Source organism: Staurois parvus, unplaced genomic scaffold, assembly GCF_062004578.1.
Source record: "Staurois parvus isolate SC_StPar_1 unplaced genomic scaffold, SC_StPar_1.0 ptg000303l, whole genome shotgun sequence".
NCBI classification, from domain to species: Eukaryota; Metazoa; Chordata; class Amphibia; order Anura; family Ranidae; genus Staurois; species Staurois parvus.
This window is the reverse complement of record NW_028318099.1, coordinates 14,624,920-14,652,500: the sequence shown is the minus strand read 5'-3', so window position 1 is coordinate 14,652,500 and position 27,581 is coordinate 14,624,920. Positions and strand designations below refer to the sequence as shown.

The 27,581-nt window shown below is 40.7% G+C and overlaps 1 long non-coding RNA gene across 3 annotated transcripts in view; it reads left to right on the top strand.

Moving 5' to 3' along the window:
- Positions 1-27,581, top strand: part of LOC149457811 (uncharacterized) — a 90,306-nt gene that overhangs the window by 37,795 nt on the left and 24,930 nt on the right. The window contains exon 4 of one of the 3 annotated variants that reach the window (XR_016313580.1): positions 143-218. The exons of the other annotated variants lie outside the window; for them this stretch is intronic. This is a non-coding gene — a long non-coding RNA (uncharacterized LOC149457811). The remainder of the gene's footprint in view (positions 1-142; positions 219-27,581) is intronic. 3 annotated transcript variants of the gene reach the window in all.

Here is a 27,581-nt window from a genome sequence, read left to right as displayed (position 1 = left end):
AGTAGCAAAACTTCTACCCTGCCTGTGAATTTGGAGGAAGAACATTTTCTTTCCTGATTTAATTTGTGCAGAGGCAGCACAAAAATAATTAAACTTTAATATTTTTTTCTTATTTTTTTTTTCTTTTTGTTTCTCAATAAAGCTAAGAGCGAGGAACTGCAAATGAAAAGCTGTCAGGATGTTCAGGAATTTAATAATAATAATTTCAACCTGGACAGGTAAATACAGATAATGTGGAATTGTATTGAAATCATCACAGTTTAGACCTACCCTTTGGTGTGTGTGTATTGTCTGCCCTTGTACAAATGTCACTAGCTGCAATACCTGGACAAACTTTTTATTTTATTTTATTTTATTTTTTTTAAGGGTCAATTTGCAACAAAAACTGTACTATAGAATAGTTGTAAGGCTCAGGTAGTTATGTCTCCTAATTATGTAGTCAGATATTTATTTCCCTATCTATCTATCTATCTATCTATCTATCTATCTATCTATCTATCTATCTATAGACTGTATATATGTACATACACACAAAATTGCACACATACATATATATTTCTCAGTTTAGTTATGTTGTACTCCCCTTTATCTTTTTAAACAAAGTAAAAATTGTCCTTGTTTATTTCAGTTTATCCCCTGTATACACTAATGCCAGCATTTTTGTTGCCAATGTCATTTGATTTTTAATAATTCACATAAAAAGGGTTATTTTCTCTATTTTACCAATGTTATTAATATGACGTGTTTTTAATAATATTATTAGTAGTAATATTAATAAAGCAATCTCTTCTCAACCTCTTCCACATTGCTCTACAGATTTACTGAGACAAACAAATAATATAAGAATATTTTGGGGATTTGCTTTAATAGAAGATAGGTTTTGCCTTGTTGGGTGATTGAGCAGTACTAGGTTATCCACTTGCATGTTCCTCCTCTGCTTGCATGGATTTCCTCCAGGTACTCCGATTTCCTCCCACACTCTGAAGACATATTGGAAGGTTAATTGACTCCTGTCTAAATTGGCCCCAAGATGTGTATGCATAAATGTGAGTTAGGGATCTTAGTTTGTATGCTCTTTGAGGGCAAGGATGATGTGAATGTACATAATATGTAAAGCGCTGTGCAAATTGTCAGAGCTATATAAATACCTGTAATAAATAAAATAATAGTAAACAACGTCATGAGAAATACAAAAGCATAAAACTTTGCACAAACTGCCTTTAGAGCCACTTAAACCAATCACATCGGGGTTGTATTTATAACTGAATAAAGCACTTTAACTTTGTAAAATGTATGTTCACTTGCAAAGTGAATATCCTGATAGCTAAGGGAATGAGGTGAAGCTGTGTTCATACTGCATTTTTCTGAAGGTGGCACCACATGTCACCACACTGCAACAAATCACACTGCACTGCCCTGCGAAGACATAGATGAAGTGTCAATTTGATATACTCCAAGAAAGTTAAAAAAAAGTGATACACTGAAACAGTGCACTGCACCTCCCTTTACCTCAAGTCACAGTAGGCACTAGCCTGCATTCTAAAATGGAGCATTTTTGCACGCAGTGAGTGTGAACAGGCCCATTTTCATTCAATCATGTGCAAATAAAAATCCTGTTTGTTTTTTTGTCTTTGCTTTAAATACAGAATCATATACAAAGCAAATAAAACAAACACAGCCAAATCTCATCACTAACAGTGTCCACCCTTTAGCAAATCAACCCCAATACCTTAACAGGCCTGAGCATAAAAAATGTAATCTATTGCTAGAAGAGACCAAGCTGACATGCTTTAGAATTAAACTGACAATAGGGGGTTTATTTACTAAAGCTGGAGAGTCCAAAATCAGACTCCCTTCTGCATAGAAACCAATCAGCTTCTGAACCTCAGCTTGTTCAATGAAGCTTTGGCAATGAAACCTGGAAGCTGATTGGTTTCTATGCAGAAGGGAGTCTGATTTTGGACTCTCCAGCTTTAGTAAATAAACCCCTAGGAGTCTGCCAGTTCTTCAGATGCATTGGCGTTTTTTTTTAGAAGAAGAGTAATGTACAAAGTAAATGTAAATAAGATACAGCTCTGTTCACTTTGAAAACCCAATTGTGTGCAAGCCAAGGGATAGAAAAAAACAAGGTATTTGCTACCAGATGATGGAAATTAACACAGCTTGACTGTATTTACTTAGTCAAGTGGGCATTTACTTTGCTAAGTGAACAGCCTCTACTCCTTTAGTAAATCAACCACACTGTGCAGTTTGATGTAATGTAAATGTAATCAGGCGGCAGACATCTTCAATAGTTAGTGCGCTTGATTTACTAAAGGAGTAGAAAATGTTTACTTAGCTCAGTGAACATGGCAAAGCTGTGTGAAAACCCAATCATGTGAAGGGAAATTAAAAAAAAAAAAAAGAATTGTTGATAATGCCTGATTAACTCGAATGCAGGGTCACCTTATTGACTGAGATCTTAGAGCACTTTAGTAAATAAACTCTGTACATTAGTGTTGATAGCGCCCAATGCATAGCAGTTTTTCTCTACAGTGGTACTAATTAAAAAAAGAAAACATCAAAACTGTGATATTACAGCTACCCATGCATAGGCAGATTTGACTACTTAAAATAAACCTTTCTTGGTGTGAATTTGCCCAATATACAGCTTGTTTGGCTTCTGTGGGGTTGGCTAGTAGTTGGGTAGACTTGGTCGCATGCATACAATACATGTTAATGCAGACCTCCACCAATTGAATCTTCCATCAAGGCCTCAGAAGGTATTACTCAGTCTAAAAATGTGGTGATGATCCATACACTGGGAGAAAAAGTCTAAAACAATCACTGACGAGTGTAACGTCCCCTATCCTTGTGAGCAAGCCAGCAGTGATGAGACACGTCAAGAAAGGTTGGTTTTGGGTGAAGACATGAATGAATGCAGTCTTTTTGTGACAAATTAAACACAGAAAGAGGAGCTAACCTTTGGAGAGCAGCTTATATTTTTTTTACTTTTGACCAGTGTAAAGCTTGGGTTTGAATCCTAACACATTCTATGCAATAAAAAAATTTCTTTACATACAATATAGTTTAGTGATCAGGTTGGGGGTCTTAACCCCCTTTATATATGGATCATAACTGACAAATAAAGTTTTGAATGACATAAACCACTTGGTTATTGGCTTGCATTTGTCTTGTTAAACTCTAGATAGTCTGGTAGTGTTCATAATCCACAAAGTCCCCCAGTTGATATCTATGAATGCGTTTTCTTGGCCTTCATGGTTTCTTGTTGTGACAGTACAAGACTATGAAAAACACAGCTGCTGGTATCTAGCAGAGCATACATTTCTATTTACATTAGATACAGGCCATACTGACACTGATTTGGGCTGTGAAGGACACGTCGGGAAAGAATGCATGAAAATGTCCTTCTCTAGCAGCTGGAGACACTCTGGTTAATCTGGGCAGTATGGGATTTGCAAGTCTCATCCATTCATTTATATATTCAATGACAGTGGGGCTGAGTGAATAAAACTGCAGTAAAGTGTCTGTGTTGCCCATGGAAACCAATTATATCCCAGCTGTCATTTTTTTAGGGCAATATAGAAAAAGAAAAAGTTGACTGGATGCTATGGAAGGAACATTTTATTTGCTATGGGCTCATAAATCCACCCAGGTTTTCTATAGTGAAAGCTAAATACGGTATATAATACTTGATATCCCACAAACTATGAGGAACTTTTTTAATTAAATATTTATTATTAACCATGATAGCAATTAATAGGAATAATGACAGTGAATATAATAATAGTAATAATACAGTAATAATAGTAATATACAGACTCTGAAATTGAAATTTGAGAACGTGATCATCACTTGCCGTTGCTAACGGAAATGAAATTCAAGCTTAAGACACAAGCCTAGTTAAACTCAGAGGAAGATCAATATCATAAAGAAACAAAATGCCTTGTTAAGGGTAATATGTCATGGAACAATAATGGAGTTTGCCATGGTTAAACTCTCCTTTTGTTAATGCTAGTTCCCTGATTGTCAAGATAATGCTTTGGCTTCAGTGCTATTTGAGTCACCAGTCCAGGACAAGTATAGATATAAGAATTTCTGACACTTTTCTGACACACATTTACAGCAAGCTTATGGCAAATCTGAGACCTAAATGTTCTTAAATCAGAAAATGTGGTGCAACTAGCATTTTCAAAAGAAGACCAGCAATGGCAGCCCAAATACCTCTCCCTTGACAGAGTCACCAAAAATGATACCAAAATGCCATACCTGGTATTGTTCTGCTGATCACAATAAACCATTCTCCAAGATAACAATCGGTTGTTCTGCAAACTATTTAGACATATGGAAAATTCACTTTTGCTAAACAAATTTTAACTGGGCAAATGTTAAGTAAATGCAAAATGAATAAATTAATTACAGTAGTAATTATAACACCAAAAGGGACAACATTCCTTCAAAGCCTCATTCCGGGTTTTACGTTACTTTAAATAACGGACTATTTAAAGTAACACAAAACCTGGAGTTATGCTTCAAAATACTTGTCCAATGGTAGTGATGCTAGTCAACAATAGCATTCCATAGAAGTGTAGTCAGCTCAGGTCCTCAGGGACTTTCTAGCAGCGCATGTTTTCCTAATATCCAGGCAGGGGCGCAGCTGCAGAAATTAGTTAGGATGGGCATAGACAGCCACAAGGACAGGTGTAGACAGCCACTTAAGAGGCTGTCTGAGCTTTGCTTACATCAGGCTGTATTTCTCAGTTTTGCATAGTGCAGTCTTAAAGGATCTAAGTAGGATCATGTCCTATAGAGACATGTGCTTGGCAAAAGCAACAAGTGCATGTGCACACAGTGGAACATAGCATTCAGTGAACCCAATAAGCAGTGGATGATTTGGGACAGTCTGTTAGATGGCTGTCTACAGCACCCCAATAGTAATCACCATATTTACAGTATATCTAAAACATTTTTTTTTTATTATAGGTACGTATATAGTGCCATCAATTTATGCAGCACTTTACATATATATTGTATATTCACATCAGTCCCTAACGCTCAAGGGACATACAATCTCAGGTCCCTAACTCCCATTCATACATACACATACTAGGGCCAATTAGACAGGATCCAATTACCCTACCAGCATGTCTTTGGAGTGTGGGCGGAAACCATTGTACCCTGAGGAAACCCACACAGGCACAGGAAGAACATGCAAACTCCAGGCAGGTGGTTCCATGGTTGGGATTCAAACCAACGACCCTAGTTCTACCAGGCAGTTCTGCTAACCATTTCGCCACTGTGCTGCCCATTTTAAAATAGGATTTTGGAAGGGAATTCCTTTCTAGACAGTTGTCGTGGGAACAACGGTCCCCATTGGAAGATATTCCCCTATATTTGTTTTTAGGTGGCAACACAAAATATTACATTTATTCTCACCTTAATTTCTAGTGACATTGGTGATTAGGACAATCAGAGAGAGTAAAAACCCTAACAGGTACACACATAGCAATATGTGTGATCTTTCTGAAAATGTACCATGTGCCCACCACTCATACTGGGGATTAAAGTTGCTTTTGCTTGGCTTTGCATTATGCTGACTCTAATCTATTAACTTTTGACGTTTCCCTCAAATGCCAGGAAAGAATTGGATACTGGGAAAAAAGTGCCCAATATCTTGTAGGTGAAAGTTGTATCCCTTTAATCATCTCCTGTGTGAAATTAAGATATGGGTGCATTTAAAAGTACATACACAGTTTTTTTTTTAAATAACTGTTATGTTTTATTTGTTATGACCAGAATTAAAATCATGCTTTTTAAAAAATGTGTTGTAGGTAAATATTAAATAATGCTAGATAACATTTTGCATTCTGTTTTTGAGCCAGCAGGTGGAACTATGTATGCAGGATAATGAGACAGACTTGACAGGCTGACAGACTTCAATAGCTGCAATTTACATTCCAAAACTAATTACTAATTAGTCTCCTAGATTGAAAGCTCCAAGGAGCAGGGCCCTCGATCCCCTCATGTTTTGCATTGTATTGGTATTGTTCTGTCACATGTTCTGTCCCCCTTTGTAATGTACAGCGCTTAGCGAACTATTGGCGCTTTATAAATACTGTATAATAATAATAATAATAATAGCAGCAGTAACTCATCCTTCATTGACCAGCTCAGTCTGAAGTTTCATCCTGACAAACAGAGCTTTGCGGCAGGCTGCTACTGCTGTGCTGACTTTTTAGCTAACCCATAGTGCTCTTGGAATTATTCGTTGTTTAATACATGTTACTGAATAAAAATTGCATATAAATAGCACAAATATGTAAAAAGCAAAAAGCAATAAAAAAAAAACAGCAGTTTAAAATGTATAAACTGAAAAACAATTAAAACAAATTGGCCCCAAACCTTTACTGTTCCCTTTAAATGGTAACAACACATGGGATATTTGTAATAAATAGAAATAAGTGGATTTTAACTTTTGGTGCAACCAGTAAGCGAACTCTAGATATGAAACAATTACATTCTCATTAATATTTAGGCTGCACTAGTATCATCATTCTCAGTTAAGGTGAGAGGTAATGAGGTTTGTTTAAAATACTGTGTAGCTAGTACTTTGTGTAAGAAGTAAGTAGCTCAGCGCACTGTAACATTAATTACTGTAGATTCCTGCAGAGCATTACTCTGTATCTATAAAAGTGCAAAAAGAGAAAGGTAGGGATACATTTTGATTGCTAAATAAAATAATCTTACAATGCAAACTTTGGAAGAGCTAACGTCCCTTCTTCAGGAAATATGGCTGCCAAAAGTAGGAATGTCTTTTACTGAACTGTTATATGTTCCTTCATAACTTGCTGTACAAATCTTTTTGCTTTGGACTGTGCAGGTAATAAATATAGACAAGGTTAAAATGTTAAGAGTTGTATCATGCAGCCTTTGCCTGGTTATGAACAGGACAATCTGTTACCGTACATTGTTGGGTCTTCCAGGATTCACAGGATCTCTGCCAGGTCTTGCAGGATTCCTCATAGGATCCTTGCTGGGTCTTACAAGATTCTTGGGATTTCTGCTACCTCCAGGGATTCCAGAGTAATCAATAATGATGGTGGGCTTTTCCTCTTATCAGATGGACATTTAAGCACCAGTGTTTGAAGTGGCTGGTGCTGTATCTTATCTCCAACTACCTGAGAGCTAAAGTGCTAAAGTACATCAGTCAACATACATAGGCAAAGGAAAATTAGTGATTATTGTCCACTGACTCACCTACTAATTAGTGGTTATGAATTTTTGTAGGTCATGCTCCATGGAAGCATGTGGTAACCAGGGGCGGACTGACCATTTGGAAACTCGGGCACTGCCCGAGGGCCCGGGGTCAGTAGGGGGCCTCATGAGATGCCCCTGGTACCTTTTTCATAGGCTTTTTTGAGTTTGGGCAAGGACACAGGGGCCCCATGATCCCCTATTGCCTGGGGGCCCCATGAGTTGTCAGTCCGCCCCTGGTGGTAACCACCTTGGTCAGTTGGTCCTACACCACTGATAAATGTTCTTATGAGCTAAAATGCATACCTGTGAAATGCCTTTTGTTGCCAACCCAGATTTATCGGACCACTTTTTTGCCTGCCATCTGCCTGGACTCCTGCCTGAACCTCCCTTTTCGATCTGACATCTCTCACCTGCTGCCTGCCCCAGCCTCCGGATGTGATCACTCTCTTGCCTGCTGCCTGACGCAGCCTCTGGCTGGACCTGAATACAATTTTATACTGATTTATGAACAGTCTCCGCACTGTAGCATTTCCGTTTCAGCAACCCCTTGGTAGGTGGACCTGCTGCCAGTTTGCAGCAAATAAAACCAGGGACCACTAGAGTTCCCAGGCCATCTCCACCACCAGGAACTCTGGTGAAGACCAACTGGTACTTAGATTCTGCACCTTAGGTGAGCAAATGTCACCTGCTAGGGAGCACCATAACACAATCTCTTACTAAACAAAATTGGTGATAATCTGCTAATCCTCCATCACAACCTATTAGTACCCACAGTGATTGTCTCTCAAATGAGGCCTGTATAGATTATACATCAGTGCAGGATATGCTAGATAGTTTAGGGACCACATTAACCACGTGCACGTACATCTGTGCACTCATGTGAGTTTGCAGTGTGCACATGCCATAATGCTTTATGTCAGCTTATGTTCATCCTTTAGTAAACCTAGTCTTATATATCTGCATAATGTGCTTCTGATCCTTAAAACACTTCTTATCAGTTGTCAGTAAGCCCAATATGGTCCAATTACCATAACAGAGGCGTCAGTCTGACACATTTTTTAACATTTATGACATCCCTTAAGGTACAAACATCAGAGTAGGACATTTATGGTCACAATGGGAAATGCTTCCATTTAGATTGAGGGGAATGTTTAGTGGTCAGAATGGGTCATTTGTCCAATCTCTATTGTTTAACCCAGAGAGATGATGAAATGGTGGTGGGGGCTGATACCTCGAAAGCCCCATACACGCCATCAGAAAATCATACGAAAAATGCCGCTTTCAAAGCAATCATACAATAATCTGAATGCTAGTACACAGCAATCATCTGAAATTACTCGAAGGGACAAGCACGAAAAATCTTTGGCGTATGATACCAGAACGTACAGTTTTCCTTTAACCAGTACAGATTTCATCCAAAAATACACTACAAATACATTACAATACATTACATCACTTCTGGATTTGTATTCTGTCATACAAGAAATTTTGTAACTTAAATAACCCCTTCACTTTTGATATGAGACTAGCATGCAAAAAAAAAAGATGATTATTCATCCGATATTCTCAACTTGCATATGGGGCTTAAGTACTTTTCCTCTCTTCATAGGCCCAAGCATGCATACTTACCTGATGTTAACATGTATGCTTGTGCAATTATCTTTCATTAGGAGCATCATTCAATGGCAGCAGAGCAAGCTGTCATTAAATGTCTGTAGACACCATTATCTTGTGATCACTGGATGTCTCAAGTGGCCATTGATGAGAGATCTCATATCAACAATGACAGTAAAGGAACAAAATACACATTAATATCCAAACTGCATCCACACTGAACCTACTTAAACTTTTAAATGTCATTTAGAAGCTGTCATATATTGGTTGAATGAAGGGAAAAAGAAACCTTGATTAATCCCTGCGGTTTTATATTTTATAATATGTTGCAGCTCATTAGGATAATGCAACCAATAAACTTACCAGCATGTTTTTTTTAGAGTGTGGGAGAAGACTAGAACAACTCGAGGAACCCACAAACATTTGGTGAGACATAAGTTCCACATTGCAAGAAAATCACTGATACATTTGAACAAAATAGGGTCATTTTGTATGCTCTGAACATGAGCATTGTCTATATGGAGAAGTATGTTAACAATACGGTTATTTGTTTCTCTGCTCAACTATCAAATAAAGAAGTTATAAGAAAAAAAAATCAGGTCATGCCTAGCTAATGCCTCCTAATTTCTTTCTAAATTATCCATTGAGGTTTACATTGCAAAACAAATATGCAAAAGAGACAAAATGCTCCCATTTTTCAAGAATTAATCTAGGGAGGGGCCAGAGAAAAAAAACAAAACACAGAAACAAATGGCATATATGATGGGAATTCGGGGTGGGGGTTGCAAGGGTTTAAATAGAACAAACTGCTTTTTGGTAGGTAAATTCTGCTTTAATTTCTATTTAAAGAATTCAGAGATTCTGCTTAATTATATTCAATCATTGTTTTAATCAACATAAAAAAGTGGTCCAAAAATACTAACATTAGGGTGCACTGATACCAATTTTTTTAGACCGAGTACGGGTACCAATACTTTTTCTCAAGTACTCACCGATACCAATTACCGATACCTATTTTTTATGTCATGTGACAGTGTTTTTAGACTAATGAAAATTATTACTTAAGGCAGCCTCATTTCACATATATGTACTGCGGGAAACACAGCGAATCCTGTATATTTCCCACACTGCATTGAAATCGCACCGTGTTCATGCGATCTGCTGTGGGTGTCCATTTTAAATAAATGGCACCGCAAAACAGTTCACAAAGTGCAGTGCATTGCCAGAATTGGATTGCATGGGTGTAAACACCTATGCGAGCAGATTCCAGTGTGGCAAAAAATAGACGCCTGCGCCTTTTTCGTGTGGTACGGTGCCATTTGAGCCCATACAAAATGAGTGGGCTCAGATTGCACTGCAAATAATCGCATGTGATTTGAACCGGAATGTGGTGCAATTCCCATTTGAATCACATATGGGTCTCCGCACCACACCAGTGTGAATCTAGGCTGAGCCTAGCAATGCTATCTAACATGCAATTCATATTGCTAGCTTGGAGTCATCTGTGTGCCTTCCTGTATATAATCTGCATAAATTCACCAGACACCATCAAATCTGATTCATTTCCTCCATCTGATTCCCCAGCACTGACTATGGAGATCAGAGGAGCGCTGCAGGAATAGGTTAATGTCACATGGAGTTTGGAGGGTGGGATGCAGTAAGGGGTTAATGATGCATATGGAGATGTGGAGGTACAATAACAGGTTGATGATGCATAGAGTAAGGGGTCAATGCATGGTAATTGGGGGGGGGGGGGGTGTGAAACAAGGGGTCATTGTAAGGTGATTAGGGGTGAATGTGTGAAGTAAGGGGTTACTGAAGTATATGGAGATGGGGAGGCGCAGTAAAGAGTTAAGGATGCATATGGAGATGGGGAGGTACAATAAGGGTTAATGATGCATAGAAAGTGCCGTAAGGGGTTAATAATGATGTGGAGAGGATGGGCTAGGCTCTGCTCACCCTAGAGGGAAGGAAGCCATGCTCCATGTGGAGTGCCAGGTCTCAGCAGAGAGGAGGGAGGTGGAAGAGCTGGTGCCTGGGGTGTACATACAGGTGACCTGCTGGGTGTAATAGTCAACCCACTCCCCTCCTCCCTGACATGCAGTAAAGTCATGTCCTAGGTATGTCATTTACCAACCTGAGGACCCACATACACTGTCCTCAGCAGCCAGCTCACACCCCCACTGGAACCTCTACAGACCACCCATGGAACTTCCCCAGCACTCCCACCTCAGAGAGCCCAGCAGCGGTCAGTCTAAGACGGGAAGGAGCCGGACACACACACACCAGCCTTCTCTGCTCCTAGGTTCACACTGATGCAGTATGGGGAACTGCATGTGATTCGGACAGCAATTGCACCGCATTTCTGTTCAAATCACATGAGATTCTTTGCAGTTCTATTTGAGTCCATTCATTTTGTATGGGCTCCAATCTCACCGTACGAAAAAAAAGTGCAGGCAGGTATCGGTTTTAGTATCAGAGCATTTGCACGAGTACAAGTACTCATGCAAATTCTTAGTATCGGCACTGATACCAATACCAGTATCAGTGCAACACTAACTTACTTTAAAGAAATGTAATTCCCTTGCAAAGTAAGGTGTCCGTTTATGACACACAGAATAGCTGAGATTCAGAGGATCACAGCTATTCTCTGGTCATTCACAGTTTATAACACTCAGGAGAATATGCTCAGCCCTTCACTGGAGATCTGTGTTCTCCCTCCAGATTCTCCAGCCCAGAGCTGGAGAATCGGAGGGACCGAAAACTAAGCAGAGATAATTTACCTCTGCTTAGTAAACTGACCTTTTACTGTAATCTCGCGAGATTATAGTAAAATCAGCCGTTTTCCAGAGTTTGTAGACCGTTCTCCAGCGTTTGGAGATCATTCTCCCTTCGTTCGGAGAACTGCTTCATAAACTGCATTCACAGGAGAACTGTGTTCTCCGAGAATGCCGGAGAACTGAGCAGCGATCTATTACCGCTGGTTCATAAACAGACACCTAAATCCAATCTGATGTTTGCAAAAGTCAATGGCCTTAAAGTGGTTGTAAACCCTCACATATACCCAGTCCCAGTGAAATGACTGGCCTCAGGTGATATGCAGAGATGAAACCTACATCCATTCAAAGTGCAAAATTTACACAGAATCTCTCAGCTATGAAAAGTAGGGGGCGGGTGGGGTGAGTGCTAAAATTGATTGGAGGGTAGGGACACCCCCTCCCTTTCACACACCACACAGAAACAGAGCCAAGGCTGTCGATCAGTGGCTCCCTGTCACCATTTTTATTTTGGTGTCAGGAAAACTTGTCAGAAGTAACTCATGCAGATAGCAGAGGAATGTAGCAGCACACAAAATGACACTTTGTGCTCTTAACTGAGACAAGCACACACTATAGAGGGATATTATTTGTTCATATACTGTATTCTGAGGGGTGTGATGTACTCTGAAGTGTATTATTATGCTCTAGAGCGGGGCTCACTAATCCGTCGATCGTGGTCTACCTGTCGACTGTGGGCAGGTGACAGGTAGACTGCAAACAGGTCCTCCCCCTTTCCTCCAGCCTCCTCCACTGCTGTCATCCTCAGTGCCCAACGGAGAGTGGAAGGCAGCACAGCTCAGGATGGAGGGCAGGAGGAGGAGCTGGCCAAATTAACTTTTCATATTAACCTGCAGGTTTTTGGTTGCTAGGTCGGTCCTAGAAACCAATCACCAGCTTGTTAACATGAAAAATTAATTTGGCCGACCCCCGCTGTGCAATGAGGATGGCAGTAGCAGCAAAGGAGGCTGGGGGAAGGGGGAAGACACTGTCAGTCCAGAACTGTGCTGCCTTCCGCACTCTTTTGTACAGAGATAGGATATTGCTTGGGACACTGCTATTGAAGGGAAGGGAGGAGGCAGGAGACATTGCTGGGGGGGGGGGGGGGGAGCCAGAGGTCACTGCTATGGGGGGAAAGGGGGGGGGCAGAGGACACTACTATGGGTAGGGTCACCTCTTTCCCTATAGCAGTGACCTGCAGCCTCCCCTACCCCCCGTCAGCAGTGTCCCTTCCTTCCCTTGGACAGATATTTAAAAAATCTGAATTCCCAGCAAGCGGCTGGGGATTGAGCTTTTTCTGTCCCCCCCCCCCCACCCCAGTGCCTTAAGGCAGCTGCCTAAGCAGCCTTATATTGGAACCCAGCATACAGCTGCTTATGCAGTTGCCTTAGGGCTCCGAAGTAGGGAAGGGATGGGGGGGGGTAGAGCAGAAAAGCATCTCCTCCTTGCCCTCCCACCAGCGTACAGCTGATGAAGGAAAATCCAGGGGATTGGTTCTAGTAAATGTTTCCCTCGCTGCCCCTCCCATCCTTGTTCCTCCTTTTTTCTGCTGCCCAGCCCCTCCTCCAAGTGCTCCCCTTTCAACTAGGCTCCTAAAAAATGTGAAAAATAATATATAATAAAATTGTAAAAATAAAACCTACTGACACCATCCACTGCCCTACTGACACCAACCTCTGCCCTACTGACTGACGCTGTCCACTGCTCTACTGACACCATTCACTGCTCTACTGATTGACACCAACCTCTGCCCCACTGACACCGTCAACTGCCCTGCTGACTGACACCATCCATTGCCCTACTGGCTGACACTGTCCATTTTTAAGGTAGACTAAGTTTGTATTTTTACATTGACATTTGTTTTATTATATTTTTCTAAATTTTCCTTACTATTTAGTTAGGCCTTGCTAGTTAATTTCTTTTTTTCTTTAATGGCGCTAAACCCAGGTGATCTTTAGATCTCCACCTCTCAAAGGTTGCCTACCCCTGCTCTAGAGGATGTATCTTTTTAGACATTAGTGTAACCACTTTTCATGACTGTTACTCTGTCACTGTGGATTTGTGGAATATGAGTAAAGTTGAGAATGGAGATGTATGAAAAGTCACTTTTAGGTCAAATAAAACCAGACTTACAGTTATGTATTTCTCAGATTGTTCTTTTAGAGTATTTATGACAGAGCCATAGTGGAGATTGATCATTGTGGTTGACATCTCTGCTTTGCTTCTTCCTTGGATTGTTTCCTGCCAACTGTGTTGTAAGTTGGAATATTTTTGTGAAATGTGTCACTTTGCATGGCTGCCTAGCACAAACATGAAATTTACATGCAAAGCTTTTTGTTACTGGCTGGAAAATTCTGGGGAAAGTGAGTTTGAGGTTTCTCAGACCTCACTATTTTCACAAGAGGTTGCAATATCTCCACAAAATTTAAAATAAATCCTCCTGCACTGCCAGTAACCACCCTCTGTGTATGAGTTGCAGCACTATCCCTGAGGAAGTCACGTGATTTCGGACGGACGCATGGTGATGTCATTTCCGGTTTCGGACACCAGCCGCCATCTTGATACATCCATCTCCCATTGGCCGGTGATTACTCGTCGGTGCCCGGTGATTGCCGAGCATCTCTGATGGGGGGGAGAACTGTTTGTAAACAAAACAGTTCTCCTTCCTGTAAGCTTATGCACACAGCCATGCAAAGCAGTGTGCTTGCAGTGAAGCAGTAACACACACCCCTAGTAAAACAGCACACAGTTAACCCTTTGATTGCCCCAGATGTTAACCCCTTTCTGTTCAGTGCCATTAGTACAGTGTCAGTGCTTTTTATTAGCACTGATCACTGGTTGGTATTGGTGTCACTGGGGATGTTAGTGACACCAAGTCAGTTCCCCCCCGTGTCAGAATGCCCGCCGCAATCCCGCAGTCCCGCTATAAGTTGCTGATTGCCACATTTTGATTTTTTACATTTTTTTCTAGACATGTTTAATAGCAAAAAGTCAAAAAAATTGTTTTTTTCTCACAATTGTGGGTCTTTTTTTTTATATCGCAAAAAATAAAAAACGCACAGGCCATCAAATACTACCAAAAGAAAGCTGAATTTGTGGGAAAAAAATGGCGTAAATTTAATTTGGATGTCAGTTTAAGTAACGCAGCACTGTAATGCAAAAATGATCTGGTCAGGAAGGGGTGTAAATCCTCTGGAGGGCAAGTGTATTTTCAGTCATTTTGATAATTTCACAGGCTATTTTGCTGGTTTATTTATTTATTTTTGCAACACTCTGGATATTTTTATTGCTTAGTCACTTTTTGCACATTTTATTGGCAGCCAGGATTTTATGTTTATATTTTTATTTATTTTTGGGATTTTTCATTATTTTATTCATTTATATCACTGCAGGTTCATTATGCTTATGTGAATATTTTATCTGTCAATATTAATACTTATTTGTTCAGTGCCTTGTGAGGTGTTTACTGAAATATATTTTTGGTATAAGGATACATTTTTTGAGTAGTGCAGCATCAATTTCAACACTTTGCCCAGTAAAAAAAAAGAGTTTTGGCTGGAATTCCACTTTAAATACTGAAAGAAAGGCAAAAGTATGGTCCATAGCCATAACAGTGGCAATGTTATTCAGAACTGCTAAATAGGTATTAGATGTTTTTAACCTACTGTATGAAACACTAGGAGCTACAGTTTGGTTGGTTGTCGTGGTCCACAGCTCCGATAGCTGTTTTCTTCTAATCAACATCATGGTGAATGGATTTGACTGTTGCCTATGCTTGCTGTATTTTAGGACCCAGAGACTCCATTTGGTACAGGTCAGAGCAGAAGATTCTGACCAGCCATGCAGAACCGATGCAAGAATTAGAACAAAAGCATATGACGGAACATAAAAACAAATACAGTATGCTAACAATCAGCAATGCCAAGATCCCCATTTTGTCTCCTAGGAGGCTGCCATTCTGCAAGGTCAATGTGATGAAAGGCTAAGATAAATTTGGGAGGATGGGTTATGATGAACCATGCGGTATGGATGGGTTTAAGGCATGATTAATGAGCTATTGTCACATGATCTAGACACACAAGCTGAGCTGTTTAGGCTTTACCTCTGAGCACAATAAAAGGTAACAAACACTCTGTCCTTAGGAAGCCGAACAAAACCTCCTGCTCGAGGAATGTCTATTCATTTCATACATTCCTATTATAAGTCAGCCTAAGGTTTATACATATAAGGGGAAAGCCAAAATGTACACTGAGCAGTTTTATTTATTTTACTATGATGACACATACAAAATCAGTACACAATGTTCCTTTATTAAACACTTATGTAATGAGGAAAAGAACAACGTTCAGTATTCTACAACAACCAATCAGATTTAATTTTTAACAGATTTTACTACCTGAGAATGAAATGTGACTGCTGTTGGTTACCTCATTTTACTCGGTCTGCTGTTTGCAGCATCTCATATAATGCAACAAATGGGCAGATAAATGTCTTTGGCGAATGGAATGGTGTTCACGAGCTCAGAAACGCAGTCAGTTTTATGGAAATAAAGAGAATAATCATTTTCTACCAAACTGAAAGATCCAGCAAGAACCTTATAGCATGCTGGCAAACCAGATGTCCGCAGAGGCTAATAGACGTCTCCTCACTTTGGAAATTGGGGGTGTCACCTCATACTGAAGAATATTTTGGGTTTGAATGGACAACATGGGAGTCCAGGGTTTGTAGGCAGGCTTGGTACCAGGCTTGGGCTAGGCCTTGGAGGATGAGGCCTGGGTGTAACACATGCAAACTTAAATATAAACAGTAGAGGACCATGGCGGCGATGGGAAAAGGGAAATGGGTGATTATAGTAATGAACACAGGGAAAAGAAGGAAGAAGAAGGAGGAAGAAGAAAAAAGCTCAAATAGCCCCAATATTGATGACAAAGAAGGTGAAAGACCTTTGGATGAAGGGACCATTTTGTGAAAGACCTTCAGATGTAGTATCCACTTGCCTTGATCCGACTGACAGCTGATATAGTTTAACTCATCTACCAGTTGTCCACACCCAGAATGGATACTGGTGAGTGAACCTCAACATGCTACTCCAACCAATGAAGAACGCGAGAGACCTCACCAGAGAGAGAGATCCTCTGCCAGATATTTGTATTTACTGTCCTCATTAGGGAGATCTCCCTTTGCTTCCTGTACCTGTGACGGATGTTCTAATCCTTCCTCACTCTACCCCAAAAAACGTTGTGGCTGGAGTTTTATTTAAATACCTAAGCCTGGGTTCACATTAGTGCGGTGCGGTCAATCTCATGTGATTCGCACAGGAACCGCACCGCATTTGTATGCGATTTGTATGCGGTGCGATTGGAGCCATACATTTTGTATGGCTCTATTCGCACTGCACCCACACCAAAAAGATGCAGGACCCTTTTTTGGGTCCACACTAGAATCGGATCGCATGGATATTCACACCTATGTGATCCCATTCGCAGATCTCACCGCATTTGCAGACCGCTTTCAGGGTGTTGTTGACTTAACATACACACCCGCAGCGGTTCACATGAACAGGGTGCGATCCTGCTGTGATGCAGAATTCGCTCTGAAAACGCTGAGAATTCCGCACCGCATCAGTGTGAACCAGGGCTGAAAGTAGCATGCTTGCTCAGCTAGCATGAAAATTATAATGGAAATCTGTTCCGTTGTTGTTACTTTGTTTACCCTTTCCCTTGGAATCCACATGAAATATATCCACTTCAGCTCCGGAACAGGGGCGGACTGACAACTCATGGGGCCCCCCGGGCAATAGGGGATCATGGGGCCCCTGTTTCCTTGCCCAAACTCAAAAAAGCCTATGAAAAAGGTACCAGGGGCATCTCATGGGTCCCCCTACTGACCCCGGGCCCTTGGGCAGTGCCCAAGTTTCCAAATGGTCAGTCCGCCCCTGCTCCGGAAGGTTTTACCCCCTTCACGTTCAATTTTTTTTTTTTGCTATTTAGCACTGCACTACTTTAACTGGTAATTGCATGGTTGCGCAATATAGTACCCAAACAAAATTGAAATAATCGTTTTCACACAAATAGAGCTCTCTTTTGGTGGTATTTGGTCACCACTAGGTTTTTTTAGTTTTTATCAAATAAATGAAAAAAGACTGTTTCCTGTCTTTGTGAAATTTTGCAAATTAACACCTTCTGCTTTACTTTTTGCTATAAAACATATCCATATTCTAGTGCAGGGGTGGGCAACTGTGGCCCTCCAGCTGTTGTAGAACTACAAGTCCCATGAGGAATTGCAAAACTGACAGTTACAAGCATGACTCCCAAAGGCAGAGGCATGATGAAACTTGTAGTTCACCAACAGCTGGAGGGCCAGAGTTGCCCACCCCTGTTCTAGTGGCAACCCAAAATTTGGGATTTTCTATCACATTAACTGTCAGTGATAATAGTAAACAGAAGAAATAGAGAGGGTGGATCTCCCTAACAGGGGACACAGCCAGCAATAAAAACCTGCCAGGGGTTCTAATCCCTCTCCACACCATCCACAAATATATCTATAAAAAAGGTTTGCCTTTAGTCATACTTTAAATATCATTTCTGCATGTCTCGATACCTGACATAAAATGCGTTTTTCAATAAATCTCGGCACCATTTGTCAGGAAACAGTATATTCTCCTGGTTTTCTGCCACTGACAGCATTCCTGTCATGAACGCTGCTTATGTAGAGGATTGCCACCTATCGTATATAAAATTACCAGGGCGGTTGACACGTCTGCCAGGCCTGGCTGTGTGGTGGGAGATCTCCCCTCTCTGCAGATTATGTGGAACAGCTGAAGCTGCTTTCATTTCCCTCCATCGTGCACTCCATGCGTCTCTCAATAGGTAATGCAGGAAGTGTAAAGAAAATCCGGCTTGATTTGTGTCCTGAAGCTGTAACCATGGTTATATTTCATGGAAAGAAGGAAGATTGATGGCTGCAGATGGGGTATGGAAGGCCGGGCTGGACACACCAGATCTTGCAGGGTCTGCTCTACAGTAGAGGAATAGACACTTCACTCCTAGGAGAGCCAGCTTGGTAAAACTGGAGCAGTTGCCTACGGCAACCAAGTAGGTTTCATCTTTTAGTGATTAGTTGCTATGGGTAACTGCTGCAGCTTGCTTCACTTCTTATAAATCAGCCCAGTGTCTCAAGTTCACCATGTGTATATATTTCTATAAAGCAACAGAGGGGACCTGTGGGAGGCAGACTGCTTTTGCAACCTGGCATTATTATTATTTATTATTATTATACAGGATTTATATAGCGCCCACAGTTTGCGCAGCGCTTTACAATATAAGGGAGGCAGTACAATTACAATACATTTCAGTACAGAAGGAATATGAGGGTCCTGCTCATGGAGCTTACAATCTAAAGTCATTTCACTTGTTTCAAGACAATATTTAACCCTAAAGCAAACATTTGTCATATTGCAGCTTACCAATTCTTTGATGCGATGGCTGCATTCGTTTTCTTTTTTAGGCTTTCTTTCTTCTATTTTCACCTGGTGATCCAGCCAGAAATTCTGGTTGTTTTTCAAAAGAGCAAACTCTCCTGAAGTTACAGGGATGAGGCAAACCATTTAACATGGATAGGGGAGCTTACAATGATCATCTTTGTTTTATTTATGTAAAACCTATATCTAGACACCTAGTTGTCTTCCGAAATTGAAATTTTGAAAAGAATAGAATAAAACAGAATAAAATAAAATAGGAAAGAATAGAGTAAAATAGAACAGAACAGGACAGAACAGAATGAAATAGAAAATAAAAGAATGGAATAAACTAGAATAGAAAATAAAGGAATAGAATAGAAAAAGAATAGAATAAAATTGAAAAAAGAATAGAAAAATTAGAATAGAATAGAGCTGTCTTCCGAAATTATAATTTTGAAAAGAGTAGAATAGAATTAAACAGAATAGAATAGAAAAGAAAAGAATAGAATAAAACAGAATATATTAGAATAGAATAAAACAAATAGAATAGATAATAAAAACATAGACTGGAATAGAAACGAAAAAATTGAGAATGTAAAGAATATTTCATCTTCTGAAATTCAAATTTTGATTAGAATAGAACCATTTATTGTTCATTAGGGATGAGCTTGATGTTCGAGTCAGACATAAGTTCGACTCGAACATCGGCCGCTCATGAACGTTAAGGGCGTTCGGCAGACTCTTCAGGTCAGGTGCAATGCTTTGGCCAATCTCAGCACAATTGAGTGAAGTTAGCGGTGACGTCATCTAACTGGCAAATGTCAGATTGTGGTGAGTGCCTGGTGGGTGCTGACGGGTTGGCGTGCATCTTTTTTTTTTCTTTAATTTCGGTGAGTTTGCGTCATCGTGACAACGCTGGATGCCGTGATTGACAATGGATTACAACAATGGAACCATTTTTTTTTTTAAAATAAAGGACTTGTCAAAAACTGTTGTTTTGTCTTTTGTTCATTAAAGGAATTTTTCAAAAGTCTGGCATCTTTATTTTTTACTCATTTTAACCCTTTAGTGAATGGGTAGGGGTTCATCTTACTCATTCACAAAGGAGGGGCAGTATCAGGGTGCCCCCTTATTTAAAGGGGTACTCTGATGCTAATGAGCTCCTCTGCCCGCAGACTGCCACAACCACCAGGTTAGGGTTGTGGGGAAGAGGCCCTTTTCCCCATCGGTATGGAGACATCATCCCTATGCCGAGGGCATGTGGCCTGGTAAGCCTGTCTTGTTTGTCCCCCACTTTTCCTGCCCTGCCAGGCCTGTGCTTGAATCAAGGGTCTGGTGTGAGTTTAGGGGAGAGCCCACACTTCCCCCCCATTTTTAGGGGTTGGGGTTCCCCTTAAAAGTCCTACCAGGCCTAAAGGGACTGGTAAGACATTTATGTGGAATGTCATACACTTTTAAAAAACATTTTCTTACTGTTGGGTCCCTCCTAACCTTCCTACCAGACATATAGGGCCTGGTATGGATTAGGGGGGGGACCCCATCCAGTTTTTTGTTTTTTTTAAATAAAAATTTAATAAAAAAAAAAAAATGTCAGTCTTGCTGCAGCAGGTTCTATACACTGTACATATGTGCAACTTTGCAGGTACTTAAAGGTGACCCCCCCCCCCTCCAGGCATGAAATTTAAAGGATTTTTTTTTTCTTTCCCTTTTTTTTACTTTAAGCAATGAAAATGATGGCCCCTTTAAAAGCAGTACTTTTTAAAAATGTTTTTCTCTGATTCATGTCCCTCAGGGCAGTGCCGGAGTCTCCATACTCCTTTTATGGCCAATAACTTGCATATAAGCCTTCAAAATGGGCACTTTTGAATTTACAAGTTCAAGTCTTATAGACTTGCATTGAGTTCGAAGTTTGCAGTCACACATTCATTAGGTTTGAATGTTCGAATGCGAACTGAATGCGGAGGTGTTCAGCCCATCACTATTCTTCACAATGAATTCGGATCTGTTCGAATTTGATTCAAAGATTTTGAAGCCATTGGAAAAATTTAATCCGGTTGAAAACGAATATACAAAACAAAACTAAATGAAACAAATTTGTTTATGAATGCAACAAAATTAAATTAGTAACTTAACGAATCGATTCGAAAGAAAATTAAACACATTTTTTCGTTTTGCAGATGTCTACCTTTATCCCCAAAAGGAAAAAAAACAGCTTGTTGTAACAGCTTATAAAGTGCTAGCAGGAGTTTGGCTTCAGTTTGTTTAGTGTATTTAAATCACCCCTCTCTCTCCAGACTGGCAATGCTGCGGTCCAATTGTGCTCCCTGTGCTTCTGCACATGTGTAGATCAGTGCACATTCTGGCCACCTGCCTGTGTGCCAGGATGACTGGACTTCAGTGCATGCTCAGGAGTGACACCATCCCACAAAGATCATATAAGACAGCCAAAGACCAGCACCGGAAAGAAGCCAGGGAGAAGATGTTAGTGCTGGCAAGGGACCTCATCTTGAACCAATGGAACTAAGGTAAGTATTTTTGCCTTTATTCCTGTGCTGTAATCAGCGATTTACTGTGTGTTTGTATATTTGAATAACTATCACTTTACAAGTAAAACATTCTTTGGCCGCTTTCTCACAGGCGGAAAAGGGACAGTAAAATCAGGCGGTTTACTTGGGTTTTTACGCCCCCCTGCCCCTGACCACTTACCTTACACATACCATGGGTGTGGGACATGTGTAGGCAGGTGTTGTTCAGCTTCCCTGCACAAGTGGAGCTGTTGTGAAGCTGCTATGCAGTTCCTCTGAGGCCTCCGTAGGCTTCAAAACGGGAGCAGACATCTGATTGGATGCGGATGCCCTGGATGATGACCTCGTTGGCCATCTTTGGTGAAGGCACTGCTAATAAATAGCACTGTCCCACTGTGGTTGGCACACATTTGCGAAGTGGCTAGGTCAGGGACTGGAATCTGCTGGTTGGGACAGTTGTCTAGCATAGGGAAAGGTTCCGGTGGAGAAGGGACAGTGTAGTGACCTTACACCTGAGCTTCTACTTTGGACCTCCCTTCTTCTGCTTCTTGGGTGCCTTTGTCACCACATCACCTACTCGTCACCTCCTTTCCCAGATGCTGTCGGGTATCGCAAACTTGCTACAATGTCTTCTACAGTTTTGAGACTGTACTATGAGTCCTTTTTATAAGGTACTGCTGTACAAGGTCCGGCTGTGATATTCAGGCCATGTTGCCACCTTGTTGGAACTTTGAGTTAATACATTATGCTGCATCCCTTGCCTCCATGTACATTTACTCCACTTTGGGTACCAAACATCTGGCCCTTCTTTGACACATGGTACATCTGCAATGCTTTGCTTCACTGCCCTGATAAATTCAACTTGTTGAGACAACACTGTTTGTCAAACTCACACTTTGAGGTCAATGGGGCTGCACCACAACTTTGCGGTTGTGGCACAGTATATGAATACAAAATCGCTCTTGGGATTGAAAAAAAAACACACACATTCAGGAGGCAGCAGGATTGCCTTTTGAAAGCCTGGAAGCCATTGCTCTTCCACTCTCAGAAAAGTGATCCACTGATGACAACCTGTAACAACTCCTTAGCTCTATTAACCTGCACCACCATAAACGTTTGGGGGCATATATGGAGAAGTATTACAGTTAAAAGAGGAATCAGCACAAGGGACACATCCTACTGATTATAAGGTATGTCCCTTGTGCTGATTTTTCTGTTTTTAATCACTTGCTGTCAAGCTACAGTATAAATACTGTGGCAGGTCAAAACCGGCAGGCACAATCCTGTACATGTACGTCATTTTGCCTGCTTGAGTCAAGGGAGGCGCTGTGCAACCTCCTCTCCTTCCTAATGACCTCTGTGTCCATCAGAATGCACAGCAGAATGTGGATCCTGGTATTTGGGACCTGGTGGTCACAGCTGCCATAAATTGTTAACCAATTCATGACAGTAAAAACTTTGCAGTTAAAATAATCTTCATTGTAACAGCAAAGTATAAAAAAACAAAAATCCCTGATCACCCCCTATTATATATACTGTGGTGACACTGAACTACTCTTATGAAAGTATGTATAAAAAAATAGAAAAAAAAAAAAAATTAAAAAAAAAAAATCTTTACAAAACTGAAAGTTTTTTTTAAAAATACTGTCACTAGTCAGTGTCCTTGATCACTGCCACATCATTCATATGATGACACTGTACTGCATTGTAAAACAAAATGTGAAAAAAAAACAATTTTATTAAATTTCTTCATTTTCAAAAAAATTGAGACAAAAAAATTACAACTTCAAAAAACTTTCCATGCCTCTTACTAAATACCTTACACTGTCTACCTTCCAAAAAGGGGTAATTTGAGTGGAGTTTGTACTGTCCTGACATTTTAGGGCTTCAAGAAATGAGATAGGCCGTCAGTACATCAGGATCAAATATACAGTATACAGCATATACCACAGTTTGTAGATACTATAACTGTCACACAATTAATATACATTTATAGGGATTTGTTTTACCAACAACATGTAGCAGAATAAATTTTGGCCTAAATTTATGACAAAATGTGATTTTATTGGATATGTGTTATTGACAGAAAGCAAAAATTGTGGGTCTCTGTTTATATTGCAAAAAATAACAAAAACGTGGTGATCAAATACCATCAAAAGAAAGCTCTATTTGTGTGAAAAAAATGATAAAAATGTAATTTTCGTACAGTTTTGCATGGCCGTGCAATTGCCAGTTAAAGTAGCGCAGTGCTGAATAGCAAAAATGGCCTGGTCATGGAGGGGGTAAAACCTTCCAAAGCTCAAGTAAATAATTTTAGCTACACCTGTTCTGAGTCACTCAAAAATACTAAAGCCAATGGACTAGCATGACAGGCAGATAACTATTATTTCCCAAAGATTGCAGTCAGTATATTGCTCCCAGTATACTGTAGGCTTCCTATAAGCAAGTTTACAGGCAACTCATTTCTTGATTGTAAATAGCGGTAGACTTTCTATATTTTTATAGCTGTTGCTAACAGCTGTATGACATGGAGCTAATAACATTTACAGTTTTGTGTCCTTTTCATTGGAAATACCATTTCAGAGATTCCTGTGCTCTATGCAGCATTACAGACAGAATGGGAAAGCTAGGGATGTGATAACCAATACATTTTTGGAGTCTGTGAAATGTGAACTCACCCCATCCAGTAACTGTGTAAAAGTATTCCCGCTGCCTGCAAAGTAATAGATTTAATTCCATCTGCTAGTAAAGAATTGAAATGCAAAATAAATATGTTATCCATTTAAGTAGAGCCCTTGCTTCTGTTTCCTCTTATTGGCCCCACCATGACGCAGTCTCCTGCCAAGTGAGACAGAGCAATGTCTAGTATATGGAGTATCAGGGGTGGTATTGTCTATATGAAATGCTCAACTTTATGTTCTTTTAACTAGAGGTGTAACAGATGGCACCATTTGCGTCCAAGTAGCAGGAAGCAGTGCCCAATCCGAGTGTAGCCAATCAATCCTGCCACTCTGGGGGGAGCTACAAGCTGGGTTCAGACACGAGCTGCCAGCAATCCAGTGAAGACTTCAGCTGGATAACATGGTGTGCCTAGACAGCTATGTATGTAAAGATGTGTAGTTGTGAGTCCTTAGAACTCCATGTTTGAGGGGCCCAACTGTTCGGGATAATAGGACACTCAATTAAATGAATACCAAGCACAGAGGTGTTCAACTCTGGTCCTCAGGACCCCCTAACAATGTATGTTTTTCAGCTCTTTTCACAGACTGTCATGTGAGATAAATAATGTTTTAGTGAAGAAATGTTCATTGTCGGGCCTTGAGGGCCAGACCAGAGCATCACTGCCATAATGGTATTTAATGCTCTTCTAATGCTCTTTATTAAACCGAGAGCTGGATTCCTGAAATCAGCACCTCAGTGCAGTCTTCAGACTGCAGAACAAAATAAACTGGTTACTATGGACAACATATTTAGCTTAGTGTATATGGGCATCAGATGCAAAGGCAAGTCAAACATATTTAGGATACTTTTGAGTTGCTTTCCTCGGCTTTTGACCTGCATCCATAGAATGGTTTTAATTGGCACTGACTTTGATATATATTGGGGGAAAAGGGGAATTATAGCAGAACAGGACATTGTGCATTTACCAAAAGCAATCCAAATAACAAAAGTTAAGCCACTGCATTCTAAATTCTTCCAAGGGGCTTCACAAATGCATGTCAGAAGCAAAGGACAAACTCCCTTACATAAAGAACATTTAGTGTAACCGGTAATAAAATGTAATGATATTTTAAATATCAGTGGCAAGGATCTATATAAAATGTCTTCATAAATTAAGCACAGTCCATTGGGTGAATGAGATTTGACCCTTTCTGAGATGAATCTTATTTGATTTATGTTCAAGTTCCTAATTTTATATATCTCTTACGTTGAACCTTACTAATTAAAGTGTATCCAAGGCCAAATTATTATTATTATACAGGATTTATATAGCTCCAACAGTTTGCTTAGCGCTTTACAATATAACGGGAGACAATACAGCAACAATACAGTTCAAGACAAGAGGGTTACAGTCTAAAATGTTTTCCAACGACACTCGAGGATGGAATTGCCACCTAATTTAGAGAAATTTACTCTCACTTCCTGTTGTGTTGCTGAAAACAGGAAGTGAAAGAAAACCTTCACAAAAATAAAATACCCGACTCTATGCAGGATGAAAAAAATCTGGTTTAAGATATACCTTAATCTCATCAAGCTAACATGCAACATGTGCCACAAAAATGCATGCACCCTAGAATTCTAATTTGCATGGATTAGCATTTACCTTTTGCATCGTTATTAATACTCTTGTATGTAGTTCATCAATAACATTGACATTTAGAAAAGGTGAGTATCCCAAAAAAAAAGAGCAAGCCAAGATCCTGGAATTGGCCTTTAAAGTACTATTAATCCTTAAACCCAAAGCCAAAAATGTATTATATTTTTATGATTTTTTTTCCTTTATTTTAACCTGCCGATCTGGCCAGTAAGTCTGCTATTTTTAAACTTCCTTTAACAGACCAAGCTGTCCAGAAAAAGTGGCAGTACATGATCCTTATTGTTATATATTTGTGACATCATCATGTGCGATTATTATTACACAGTATTTATATAGCGCCAAAAGGTTTGCTCAGCGCTGTACATTATAGTGGGGGATAGTACATGAGACAATACAGTAACAAAACAATACACAAGGGGTTTGAGGGTCCTGCTCTTTCGAGCTTACAATCTAGGAGGGAGGGGATAGTGGTACAGGAGGAAGTGGCTGTGGGGGATGGAGTGGTAGGAGGATTGGAGGAGATCGGAAGTGAGAGTGGGGTAGGCTTCCCTGAAGAGATGGTTTTTCAGGGTCGCCTAAAGGTGAGGAGGGTAGGTGACAGTCTGATGGATTGGGGTAGTGAGTTCCAGAGGATGGGGGAAGTCCTGGAAAAGTCCTGCAGTCAGGCGTGGGAGGAGGAGACCAGGGAGCTGGAGAGTAAGAGGTCTTGTGAGGAACGAAGAGTACGGATAGGGTAGTATTTGGGTATCACGTCGGTGAGGTAGTTTGGGGCAGCGTTATGAATGGCTTTGTATGTCAATGTTAGTAGTTTGAATTTTATGCGTTGGGCAATCGGAAGCGAGTGGAGGGAATGACAGAGGGGGGTGGCAGAAGTGGAGCGGTTGGTAAGGTGGATGAGTCTGGCCGCTGACTTCAGGATAGACTGAAGCGGGGATAGCCTGTGTTGGGGTAGTCCGGTGAGAAAGGAGTTGCAGTAGTCCAGATGTGAGATAATAAGGGAGTGAACGAGTTGTTTAGTAGTGTCTGGGGTTAGGAATGTACGTATTTTGGAGATGTTGTGGAGGTGGAGCCTGCAAAAGTTTGCCAGCAATTGGACATGGGGTTGGAAGGACAGGTTTGAGTCTAGAGTGACACCTAGGACTTTGGCTTGCGGGGTGGGACTGATGGTGGCGATGTTGGTTGTGATGAAGAGGATGAAGGGGGGGGCGCGGGCTGGGGGGAAAATTAGGAGCTCGGTTTTGGAAAGGTTCAATTTGAGGAAATGGAGCGACATCCAGTCTGATATGTCATTCAGTAGGTGAGTGATATGGGCGGAGAATAAAGGGGTGAGGTGAGGGGTGGAGAGGTAAATTTGCCTGTCATCAGTGTAGAGGTGATAGTTGAATCCGTGGGAGTGTATCAGTTTGCCGAAGGAGGAGGTGTAGATGGAGAAGAGAAGGGGCCCGAGGACAGAGCCTTGGGGGACCCCAGCAGAGAGGGGGAGAGAGGGGGAGGTGGTAGCGTTATACGTAACGCATTGGGATAGATAGGAGGAGAGCCAGGAGAGAGCGGAGTCTCTGATGCCAAGGGAGTGTAGTTTATTAAGGAGGAGG